Source organism: Salvelinus alpinus, chromosome 29 (genome assembly GCF_045679555.1).
Source record: "Salvelinus alpinus chromosome 29, SLU_Salpinus.1, whole genome shotgun sequence".
Classification (NCBI taxonomy): Eukaryota; Metazoa; Chordata; class Actinopteri; order Salmoniformes; family Salmonidae; genus Salvelinus; species Salvelinus alpinus.
In genome coordinates, this window is record NC_092114.1 from 14,679,405 (window position 1) to 14,692,696 (window position 13,292).

At 39.7% G+C, this 13,292-nt stretch overlaps 1 long non-coding RNA gene across 2 annotated transcripts in view; it reads right to left on the reverse strand.

The window, feature by feature from the left end:
* Positions 1 to 4,377: 4,377 nt before the first annotated feature.
* Positions 4,378 to 13,292, reverse strand: part of LOC139559127 (uncharacterized) — a 57,873-nt gene continuing 48,958 nt past the window's right edge. The window contains exons 2-4 of one of the 2 annotated variants that reach the window (XR_011671693.1): positions 7,381 to 7,638; positions 4,977 to 5,045; positions 4,378 to 4,754 (exon numbers count right to left, since the gene is read on the reverse strand). This is a non-coding gene — a long non-coding RNA (uncharacterized lncRNA). The remainder of the gene's footprint in view (positions 4,755 to 4,976; positions 5,046 to 7,380; positions 7,639 to 13,292) is intronic. The other variant, XR_011671694.1, reaches the window with a different exon arrangement.

Here is a 13,292-nt window from a genome sequence, read left to right on the forward strand (position 1 = left end):
ATTAACAACAAGCTAAGCTGTGTTTTGGTATATTTCACTTGTGATTGCATGATTATAAATATTTGTAGTAATATTTATGCATTTGGCGCCCTGCAATTCTAGCGGTTGTTTAGGAAAGTGATCCCGTAAAAGGGATCCGTAGCGCAGAGAAGTTAACTAGAACAAATGCTTATTTACAATGATGGCCTACCAAAAGGCAAAAGGCCTCCTGCGGGGACGGGGGCTTTGATTAAAAATAAAAATGTATTTAATAAAAATCTAGGACAAAACACACATCACAACAAGAGAGACAGCACAACACTACATAAAGAGAAACTAAGACGACAACACAGCACGGTAGCAACACAACATGACAACAAAATGGTAGCATCACAGCAACAGAGTACCCAGGAGAAAAGGACACATTGCGCTGGTAGGAGTTGAGAGCTACTGAGGAGTTTTTATCTGTATGTAGAAAGGTAGAAAGAGAGAGGAAAGCTTGAATAAGAGTAGAGGAGAAAGTCAGCGGGAATTATATATCATGCATAATCCATAAAGCACAGGGAAACAGCACACACATCTTCAAAACAACTATTGGACCTCCATTTTGGATGAGAGAGTTACAAGTTCCCTCTGACAGTTGCGGGGGGAGAGTAAGAGTGGCATGGCAAGAGAAGAAGGGAGGAAGGGAGGAATAGAGTAAGAGAGGAAGGAATAGAGGAAGAGAGGAAGGAAGGAAGGAAGAGAGGAAGGAAGAGAGTAAGGAAGAGAGTAAGAAAGAGAGTAAGGAAGAGAGTAAGAAAGAGAGTAAGAAAGAGAGTAAGGAAGAGAGTAAGGAAGAGAGGAAGGAAGAGAGGAAGAGAGGGAGGAAGGAAGAGAAGGACGAGAGGAAGGAAGAGAGGAAGAAAGAGAGGAAGAAAGAGAGTAAGGAAGAGAGTAGGAAAGAGAGGAAGAAAGAGAGGAAGGGAGAGAGGAAGGAAGAGGAAGGAAGAGAGTAAGGAAGAGAAGAAGGACGAGAGGAAGGAAGAAAGGGAGGAAGGAAGAGAGGAAGCAAGGAAGAGAGGAAGGCAGGAATATAATGAAAATAAAGGGATTAAATTAGAGGTTAGCTAAAGTTTGCAATTACTGGTGGGTCAATCATCTGAACAGGTGAATCTCAGGACTGCTGGTGGGCGACTGATCTGAACAGGTGAATCTCAGGATTGCTGGTGGGCGACTGATCTGAACAGGTGAATCTCAGGACTGCTAGTGGGCCACTGATCTGAACAGGTGAATCTCAGGACTGCTGGGTTAGCTTGCTAACATTGGACCTGGTTGGTTAGCTCACAGCACTGTGACATTGTTTTCACTTTGTTCATTGTTATTTAACAAGCTAATGTTAGCTGGCTGGCTCGTTAGTTAACGTTACGTGATGTGTGGGATCTTAAATGTTGTTTACCTAGCTAAGTTCATTGTTTACTACTATTGCTAGCTATATGTCTTAAGCTAAAGTGTACTGTTAGCTAGCTAGCTAACATTAGCTGGCTGGCTCCCTAGTGGACGTTATTATTTGTTTCCCAGAGCTGTTTGCTTTTCTAGTTATAGCCTAATGTTTGGCATTGATGACACTTTGTTCATTGTTGTTTAACTAGCTAACGTTAGCTGGCTGGCTTGCTAGCTAACGTTACGTGACGTGTGTACAACACCCGTTGAATATGGCCGGTGTCAGTAAACGTCTGCAAAAAAAGCGTAATGAAATTGTTGCCAGCAGAGTTGGTTAGGCTGTTTTCATGTTATCCAGAGGTAAACATATTATCTGTGGTCCCGTGTGGCTCAGTTGGTAGAGCATGGCGCTTGCAACGCCAGGGTTGTGGGTTCATTCCCCACGGGGGGACCAGGATGAATATGTATGAACTTTCCAATTTGTAAGTCGCTCTGGATAAGAGCGTCAGCTAAATGACTTAAATGTAAATCTGTCAGAGCATCAAGTGAGCGCTCCGAGAGCGAAACGAGATGAGTGGGGCTAAAGCTTAATAAGAGGGTGTGAACAATGCTGAATGGGTGTTGACAAAGAGGAGCTTTTCACTAGATAGCGAAACATTAAAAAGTGAGTTTACAAGTTGATCAACTTTCAAAGCAGAATTACTTTCCTGTTGTTCCTCAAATGCAGTGTATGATTTACCATTTTGTAGCTCTGAGTCTCTACTTTTATTCAATGTAAAAAAAAAAAACACCATTTCACATTTTGCTACATAAGACCGAATCCAGGTGGTGAGCCACATACTCCAACCACAGTCTGGGACAGTTGTGGGATGCGATAGATCCCAAATGAATACAACCACTAGCATTCAAAAACCTGTTTTACCAAATGAGCCTGAAACAACAGATCAGAACGTTTAGCTGAACATGTTGGTAAACTATTAGGCTATTTTCTTCACATTATAAGCGCAGCAATTCTCACACAGCAGTAGACTATATGTGTTAATGTTCCATTAGCCGGGAAAAAATCAACATCAAAAGTGACCGCAAATGCGCTTATGCTTGTAATGCTTTAATTATAAAGGTGCATTTTTATGGTGAAAATAATCTTCCCCAAACTTGAAACTCAAACTCTGCATATTTATACCAGTTACGGGCATGATACACTAGCACAGGATGCCTCGTGGTGAAACACCGCTTTCCATTCATTTCAGTGGAAGTGAAGCGGTGAGAATCGGAGTGGGCGGGGACCTTTGGGCAGTGCGAAGGTGGCATGGGAGGCGGTGAAAAATATAAACTTTTCCCAACTTTATGCAAGTCACCAGCGGCGACCGCTGGGCGATGACCAATCCTATCGAGTGGTTCCCATGACAAATGTTATGCTATGCGACCCAAGGCTGGAGACTTTCTTCAGCATAGATGGGTGACAAAATCAAATCAAATCAAATGTTGTTTGTCACGTGAGCCGAATACAACAGACCTTACAGTGAAATGCTTACTTACAGGCTCTAACCAATAGTGCCAAAAAGTACTAGGATACAAGAAAATGTAAGTGATTATTACGTCATAACAAATCATGCAAAAAATGCACAGTTGACAGGAATATGTTAGTTAATGTAAAGACAAGCGATTATGCATATTCTTTTATCATAAAGTTACAATTATTGAAAATTACAATTTAGCAAGCTAGCTGACTAGCTAACATTAGCCAGCTAGCTGGCTAGCTTTATGGGTGTTGTGACATGAGTATGAAATTGTAATTCTGGTTGTTTAATGTTTTAGGGACTCCTGAAACAACCAGCAAACCAGGCTACCATCTTGTGAAACAGTGGATGTAAAAAATCTAGCTAGCTAAAGCATTTACTGCAAATTTATTTTAATGTCTTATTGTGCAGTAGAGGATAAAAATACCTATATGCCTATGGATGTGTAGTCTAGCCGATCTGTGTATGGACACAAATGTTTTGTATACATATTAGTTCAGAAACTAGCTATGAACCTCAGCTATCATAGCTAGTTGCATCAACTTCAAAGCAGTCTGAATAACATTAATGAAGCCTATGGATTGAGTAGAGTATAATATAACTTTGTGCCAAGGATGCAAGTCATATATACATGTAGTTATTACCATGCATGAGATCCCCACATTGTTGCCTGTACATCTAATACATTCACTGATCATGTACTCTACCTTGGCAAATAAAGGTGCAGTTTAGGTATGAATGTCTTTGAGATTATTTTTCAGTCATATCCAATACCAGGAGTATCAAATTCTAGTCTTTGAATGATGCTGTGTCTGCATGTATGTATTACAATTATACACTTTAAGTGTTCACCAATCTTGGTCCTGGGACATCAATGGTTACACATTGTAACTAATAGACTAGAAACAGGATTTAACTAGTTAAAGGCTGATTTGTAATTCATATATACAGAAAAATTATTTTTAAAACATTACACTACACTTCCTATGCATCATGTAAATACTCTAAAACCGGCTAATCTCAATATCTAATGCCCTTCATCTGCATTGATCTGATAAACACAGGATAGGTGTAGTATTTCATCAAACGAGAGACTTAATTTCAACCAGTTGTCACGACTTCCGTCGGAGTCGGTCCCTCTCCTTGTTCCGGCGGCGTTCGGCGGTCGACGTCACCGGCTTTCTAGCCACCGCCGATCCACTTTTCATTTTCCATTTGTTCTGTCTTTGTCTTATCACACCTGGCTTCACTCACCAATTACTTGTTTATTATTTAACCCTCTGTTCCCCATGTTGTGTTCGTGAGTGATTGTTTATTGTAATTCGGTCCGTGTTTGTGGGCTATCATTGTTGCCTTGTATATTTGTGTTTTATGAGTAAAGTTGTTTAATTACTCATATCTGCTGTCCTGCGCCTGACTACCTACACCAGCCACACATAGGACCCTTACACCAGTAGAGAATGTGAAACGATTTATTGAAAGCAGTTCATTATCCAAGTGATATAACTACATGCATTATAAATATTATAATTGTAATATTATAAATACAAGTTCAATCTGTACTTCAATGCACATGTGTTGTGCATTATTAAAACTGAGGAAGAAAGAGGAGGTGGCGAGAGAGGTGTAAAAGACAGAAAGGGAAAGAGGTAAGCACATAGGAGCAGGGAAGGCAGCATATTATTAATGAATCACAGTGCTACCCTAATATTCTCTCAGTTCATCACAATTACATAACAGTGTCTCTAGTCGGCCCGAAGGGTATTTTAAAAGCGGGTGAAGTGGCGATGATGGAACTGGGGGGTTGGCATCCTCTCTCACATCAAAACATATCTGCAGATGAGAGACAGATGGAAAGAGAGAGAGAGAGAGAGATGTTTAAGCCTTGCCGTTTTAGTTTTTATTCTATCATTGTTAGTCATCATAATAATCAGGAGGTGAAATGCAAAACTGACCTTGGATCATTAACTCGCACTACTGCATCTCTCTCTGTATTTCAATGTAAAGCATCTCTTTAAAAATAATTGCTGTTGACCTGACCAAGTGACCTCTCACCTCTGAACATGTTGTGCCCTCTATGTCAGTTCAGATGCGGGAGTGGTTTGCTGACAGAGCTGATATAACCTAGAGGATATAGGGAGAAGAGGAGAGAGACTGTTATTGAGAAAATAAGATAGTTAAACTTCTTGCAACTATAGGGGGTGCTGTTCCGCATTAGCATATTTGGGTCTCCAAATTAAACTGCCTCGTGCTAAATTCTTGATCGTACAATATGCATATTATTGTTATTATTGGATAGAAAACACCTTCTAGTTTCTATAGAAGTTGGAATTTTGTCTCTGAGTGGTACAGAACAATATCTACAGCACTTTTCATGACAGGGTTCAGATTTCAGAAATTTTTACCCCTGATCTGGAGTCTGTTTTTAAGGCGACAGTGAATGCTATGAAGAAACCGACACTGCCTACGTCTTCCTCTGGGTGTCTGTACGTCATCACGTTTTGAATGGAGTCTATTGCACAATCCCAGCCATTATAAAACCACAAAATGTATAGGGACCGCCCTTTCTCGTCGCGCGCCTGAAGCGTGAAGGACATCGGACTTGCCTCATTCCAAATCCTTGTCTAACCAGCAATATTTCTCCGGTCATGTTTTCAGTCGTTATAGTTGTTAAAAACATCATAATGTAGTTAATTTGAACCGTTTTATAGCAATTTATATCCGTTTAGTGCGATTTTGAGGAATTTCTTTGTTGTGCACTCTGAAACTTTGGACACGTTTTGGGGTCCCGTTCGATCGTTAGTGGATATTTCGAAGGACAGAGGACATCTATCGACCAAAAGACGTTTATAACATAGAAAGGATACATTGCCCAAGAATATGATGGAAGAACAGCTCAAAGTAAGCAATATTTAATATGATAAATTGTTGTTCTGTCGAAATATTTTAAACGCATATTTCGCCATTTTGTTTGGTATAGCTTCACTTGGCGAACCCTGTATTGAAAAGTAAGGATAATTTTAAAAATGTAAATCAGCGGTTGCATTAAGAACTAATTTGTCTTTCGATTCCTGTCAACCCTGTATTTTTTAGTCAAGTATATGATTAGCTTTCAATTAAACTAGATCACTCTGATAGATGACGTCAGACATATTGAGGCTTGATTTCCTAGTATTTTTATTGTGTAACCACGGTTTTGTATGGCTAAATATGCACCTTTTCGAACAAACTGTATATGTATGTTGTAAAATGATGTTACAGGAGTGTCATCGGAAGAATTCTGAGAAGGTTAGTGAAAAAATTAATATATTTTGGCGGTGATTACGTTATAGCGCTCTTTGGCTGGAATCGATGCTCTGGTAACGTTTGCACATGTGGTATGCTAACTTATCGATTTATTGTGTTTTCGCTGAAAAATGCTTAGAAAATCTGAAATATGGTCTGAAATCACAAGAACTGGGTCTTTCCATTGCTATGCTTTGTCTATTTTTATGAAATGTTTTATGATGAGTAAATTGGTCATACACGTTGCTCTATCTAGTAATTCTAGTCGATTTGTGATGGTCGGTGCAATTGTAAACTGTGATTTCTACCTGAAATATGCACTTTTTTCTAACAAAAACTATCCTATACCATGAATATGTTATCAGACTGTCATCTGATGGTTTTTTTTATAGGTTATTGGCTATCAATATCTTAGTTGAGCCGAATTGGTGATAGCACCTGAAGGAGTAAGAAACTGATGGAGTTAGAATAGTGGTGTATTTTGCTAACGTGTTTAGCTAATAGATTTACATATTTTGTCTTCCCTGTAAAACATTTTAAAAATCTGAAATGGTGGCTTTATTCACAAGATCTGTATCTTTCATCTGGTGTCTTGGACTTGTGATTTAATGATATTTAGATGCTACTATCTACTTGTGAAGCTATGCTAGCTATGCTAATCAGTGTGTGGGGGGGGTGGGGGGTGATCCCGGACCCGGGGTAGAGGCTCGTGAAAGGTTAAAGAGACAGTGTTAAACAGGAATGTGTGTGTGTGTGGCCTCATCGTGTGTCCACACCACACTAAGTGGCTGCAGAGTACTTCATACTGAAAAACATGAACGGACACACGAGGACAAACAATATACCGTAGTTATAGACATAATGAAGTGTCTTACTATTCTCCATGGTTGGCCTTCTTACCTATTCTTTGAAGGTGTTGTCTAATTGTTCTACATTTTTTTAAATATGGGTGATTTAAAATAGCCTGTTTTGTTTTTGCACAGACATCACAACCTTACCTAAACAGCACCCTCACCTGAGAAGTAGAAATCAAAGGGAGAGAAACTGGGAATTGAATAACTGCAGTTGACATAGCTAAGTAAATGGAAGAATACTCTTATTGCAATGTGAATGCCTCTTAATAGAGCCTTTGGTTGTGCATAGTGTAGTCTATGGTGTTGCCAGGGAACAGCACCCTCTTCGAAGAAGTAGGAGGTGAAGATCTCCCCCACACGGATTGCCTCCCGTGCTGTGTTGTTGGACCCCATCCTTGAAACATCCTGCAGAGCAGCAGACTTCTCCTCTGGCACACGGCGGCGAGCTGCAGATCCCCTCCTGGTCCTCGTGTCCATCCTCATGAAGTTATGCAAGACACAGGTAGCTGTCACTCTTCTGAGCAGGTCAATCTCAGGACATCTGGTGGGTCACTCTTCTGAGCAGGTCAATCTCAGCACTGCATTTACAGAACAGTCTGGGCATTTGGAGTGTAATATTTCATCTGGTTCTGTCTATATCAAATTATCCAAAAATGTGTATAAAGTGTGTGGTGTGAGTGTGTGAGTGTGTGCATGTGTGCGAGCGTGTGTGTGTGTGCATGCGTGTGTGCGTGCGTGCGTGTGTGTATGCGTGTGTGCGTGTGTGTGTGTGTGTGTGTGTGGGTGTACTCAGTATATCATGCAAGAATTTCTTTTATAATAGATATCCCTCTCTCTTCCCTCATCTCCCTCATCTCCCTCTCTCTTCCCTCAAATCCCTCTCTCTTCCCTCATCTACCTCATTTACCTCATCTCCCTCTCTCTTCCCTCATATCCCTCATCTACCTCATTTACCTCTCTCTTCCCTCATCTACCTCATTTACCTCTCTCTTCCCTCATCTCCCTCATCTCCCTCTCTCTTCCCTCATATCCCTCATCTCCCTCTCTCTTCCCTCATATCCCTCATCTCCCTCTCTCTTCCCTCATCTACCTCATCTCCCTCCCTCTCTCTTCCCTCATCATATTATCATATTGTAATGTAGTGTATAGTACTATACTGTAGTGTATAGTATCATACTGTAATGTATAGTATCATACTGTAGTGTATAGTACCATACTGTAGTGTATAGTATCATACTGTAGTGTATAGTATCATACTGTAGTGTACACTATCATACTGTAGGGTATAGTATCATACTGTAGTGTATACTATCATACTGTAGTGTATACTATCATACTGTAGTGTATAGTATCATACTGTAGTGTATAGTACCATACTGTAGTGTATACTATCATACTGTAGTGTATACTATCATACTGTAGTGTATACTATCATACTGTAGTGTATAGTATTATACTGTAGTGTATAGTATCATACTGTAGTGTATAGTATTATACTGTAGTGTATAGTATCATACTGTAGTGTATACTATCATAATGTAGTGTATAATATCATACTGTAGTGTATAGTATCATACTGTAGTGTATAATATCATACTGTAGTGTATACTATCATACTGTAGTGTATACTATCATACTGTAGTGTATACTATCATACTGTAGTGTATAGTATTATACTGTAGTGTATAGTATCTTACTGTAGTGTATAGTATCATACTGTAGTGTATACTATCATACTGTAGTGTATAGTATTATACGGTAGTGTATAGTATCATACTGTAGTGTATACTATAATACTGTAGTGTATAGTATCATACTGTAGTGTATACTATCATAATGTAGTGTATAGTATCATACTGTAGTGTATACTATCATACTGTAGTGTATACTATCATACTGTAGTGTATAGTATTATACTGTAGTGTATAGTATCATACTGTAGTGTATAGTATTATACTGTAGTGTATAGTATCATACTGTAGTGTATAGTATAGTGTATAGTATCATACCATAGTGTATACTATGATACTGTAGTGTATAGTATAGTGTATAGTATCATACTGTAGTGTATACTATCATACTGTAGTGTATAGTATCATACTGTAGTGTATAGTATCATACTGTAGTGTATAGTATAGTGTATAGTATCATACCATAGTGTATACTATGATACTGTAGTGTATACTATCATACTGTAGTGTATACTATCATACTGTAGTGTATACTATCATACTGTAGTGTATAGTATCATACTGTAGTGTATACTATCATACTGTAGTGTATACTATCATACTGTAGTGTATACTATCATACTGTAGTGTATAGTACCATACTGTAGTGTATACTATCATACTGTAGTGTATACTATCATACTGTAGTGCTCACTTTTCAAATACACGTCAGTAGTTTTATACAGTAGGTGTCAGGGGAGTAAGGAGAAAATTAAATGTTTAAAAATATATAGCTAACCCACTCTTCCCTGCACTAAAGAAATCCCATGTTAGATCCACGCTTTACAAAGACCCTCAGGCATCTCTAAAATACCCTCTTCTATTGTTCTAATGTACTGTAGCTAACACCATTCATTATTTCACAGTAGTTCATTGTAAAGTCATGGGTTAAGAAACTAAATATAGGCATCATTAATACATACAGAAATGTTAGATATTAAACTGTATGTCAACATAAACTTAGCATGGTGTCTGTGCAATCATGCGTGGCTATATGGAACCTTACAGTCAGATTTCTCCAGAGAACTGCCTGTTTTTAAATCCTCTCTCTGCCTCCCCAGAGAGATTGCACTCTTCCTAGGGTGAGCTGGCAGTGGAGAGGGGGTATGTGCTGAATGTATGGATGTAACTCCACTGGGAAACCAGATGCTTTAAAGGGCAGAGATATGGAAGAGTGGGGATATAATCTATGAGGGAAGAATTCCCAGTTGTAAAGAAACACACAAAAGGAGATTCCCCGTATCTGAGATCACTGATTCTCCCACTGAGAAGGGCCATGCCTTTTACTATCATATACTTGACTTGACACCATTATTTGGCTGATAAGTGGGATATGAATATACAATGAGAGAGAGATGTACAGTATCTGTATACTATATATATATAAATATATATATAAATAGAGCGAGAGAGAGAGAGAGAGAGAGAGAGAGAGAGAGAGAGAGAGAGAGAGAGAGAGAGAGAGAGAGAGAGAGAGAGAGAGAGAGAGAGAGAGAGAGAGAGAGAGAGAGAGAGAGAGAGAGAGAGAGAGAGAGAGAGAGAGAGAGAGAGAGAGAGAGAGAGAGAGAGAGAGAGAGAGAGAGAGAGAGAGAGAGAGAGAGAGAGAGAGAGAGAGAGAGAGAGACAGACAGACAGACAGACAGACAGACAGACAGACAGACAGACAGACAGACAGACAGACAGACAGACAGACAGACAGACAGACAGACAGACAGACAGACAGACAGACAGACAGACAGACAGACAGACAGACAGACAGACAGACAGACAGACAGACAGACAGACAGACAGACAGACAGACAGACAGACAGACAGACAGACAGACAGACAGACAGACAGACAGACAGACAGACAGACAGACAGACAGACAGACAGACAGTGTAATACCTGAAAGGTAGAGGCAACGATAATGAAAGAGAGGGCGAAAGGAGAGGAAGAGATTGTGATGGGGGAGACAAAGAGAGATAGGGAACAGAGCAATACTGAGGGAAAAAAAGAGAGAGAGAGTGGCCAGGGGCAAAGAGGCTAGGTAGAGAGAGAGGGAGAGAGAGAGATCACACTGTTACGCTGTGTATTGCCTTCGTATTGCATCAGGCAAAGGTAATGAGATTTGAAGATGCCAGCGTCAGACATTGGCCACTAATGGTTTTTGCTATTTTTGCTCTCCCTCTCTCTCTCTCTCTCTCTCTCTCTCTCTCTCTCTCTCTCTCTCTCTCTCTCTCTCTCTCTCTCTCACTCTCCCATTTTGTCAATTCTTAGATGGTGAGCAGACCCAAGACCTCACAACCATAAAGGGCAATGGGTTCTATAACTGATTCAAGTATTTTTAGCTAGATCCTAATTGGTATGTCAAATTTTATTTTCCTTTTTATGGCATAGAATGCCCTTCTTACCTTGTCTGTTAGATCGTTCACAGCTTTGTGGAAGTTACCTGTGGCGCTGATGTTTAAGCCAAGGTATGTATCGTTTTTTTGTGTTGCCTAGGTCAACGGTGTCTAGGTGGAATTTGTATTTGTGGTCTTGGCAACTGGACCTTTTTTGGAACACCATTATTTTTGTCTTACTGATATTTACTGTCAAGGCCCAGGTCTGACAGAATCTGTGCAGAAGATCTAGGTGCTGCTGTAGGCACTCCTTGGTTGGTGACAGAAGCACCAGATCATCAGAAAACAGTAGACATTTGACTTCAGATTCTTTTAGGGTGATGCCGGGTGATGAAGACTGTTCTAGTCGCCAATTCGTTGATATATATGTTGAAGAGGGTGGGGCTTAAGCTGCATCCCTGTCTCACACCCCGGCCCGGTGGAAAGAAATGTGTGTGTTTTTTGACAATTTTAAACCGGACACTTATTGTTTGTTTACATGGATTTTATAATGTTGTATGTTTTTCCACTAACACCACTTTCCATAAATTTGTATAGCAGACCCTCATGCAACATTGAGTCGAAAGATTCATTTGAAATCAACATAGCATGAGAAGACTATGGCTTTGTTTTGGTTTGTTTGTTTGACAATTAGGGTGTGCAAGGTGAATACATGGTCTGTCATAAGGTAAATATCCAATTTGACATTTGCTGAGTACATTGTTTTCACTGAGGAAATATACGAGTCTGCTGTTAATGATAATGCAGAGGATTTTCCCAAGGTTGCTGTTGATGCATATCACACGGTAGTTATTGGGGTCAAAATTGTCTCTACTGTGGTGGATTGGGGTGATCAGTGTCTCTCTCTCTCTCTCTCTCTCTCTCTCTTTCTCTCTCTCTCTCTCTCTCTCTCTCTCTCTCTCTCTCTCTCTCTCTCTCTCTCTCTCTCTCCAACCTGGAAACGTACAGTCACTAGCGAAAGTCTACAAATCTTCAAATTTTGATGCCTTAATATTAAATCTAAAAATGGAATGAATAGATTGGATTTGTTTCCTACACAACCTAATTCATATCTTCAAAGTGGAAGAAAAATTATGGAAAATATTCCAAATTAATAAAAAATATATAACAAACATATCTTGACTGTGTATGTCTTCACATCCAGAGCTAAAATACTTGGTGGAAGCATCCCATTGTTAATACTTGATGGTAGTACCCTAGAGTCAATACTTGATGGGAGCATCCCATAGTTAATACTTGGTGGGAACACCCCATAGTTAATACTTGGAGCATCCCATAGTTAATACTTGGTGGTAGCATCCCATAGTCAATACTTGATGGGAACACCCCATAGTCAATACTTGATGGGAACACCCCATAGTTAATACTTGGTGGGAGCATTCCATAGTCAATACTTGGTGGTAGCATCCCATAGTTAATACTTGATGGGAGCATCCCATAGTCAATACTTGGTGGTAGCATCCCATAGTTAATACTTGGTGGTAGCATCCCATAGTTACTTGATGGGAGCATCCCATAGTTAATACTTGGTGGTAGCATCCCATAGTTAATACTTGATGGGAGCATCCCATAGTCAATACTTGGTGGTAGCATCCCATAGTTAATACTTGGTGGTAGCATCCCATAGTTAATACTTGATGGGAGCATCCCATAGTCAATACTTGGTGGTAGCATCCCATAGTTAATACTTGATGGGAGCATCCCATAGTCAATACTTGGTGGTAGCATCCCATAGTTAATACTTGATGGGAGCATCCCATAGTCAATACTTGGTGGTAGTACCCCAGAGTCAATACTTGATGGGAGCATCCCATAGTTAATACTTTGTGGGAACATCCCATAGTCAATACTTGGTGGTAGCATCCCATAGTTAATACTTGGTGGAAGAACCTTTGTGACCCATTACAGCTGTGAATCTACCAACTTTGCGCAACTCATAAGGCAACATATATCCATTGTTTTTGTCATAATCGATCAAGCTCAGTAAATTTGATTTGGAATCATTGATAGACAGCAATATCATAAACCTTGAATCTGATTTTCAAATAAAATAAGGCCAGGACTGAGACGGAACCACTCAGGAACACTGAACACATTTTGGAGAGACTTTCTGGAGTG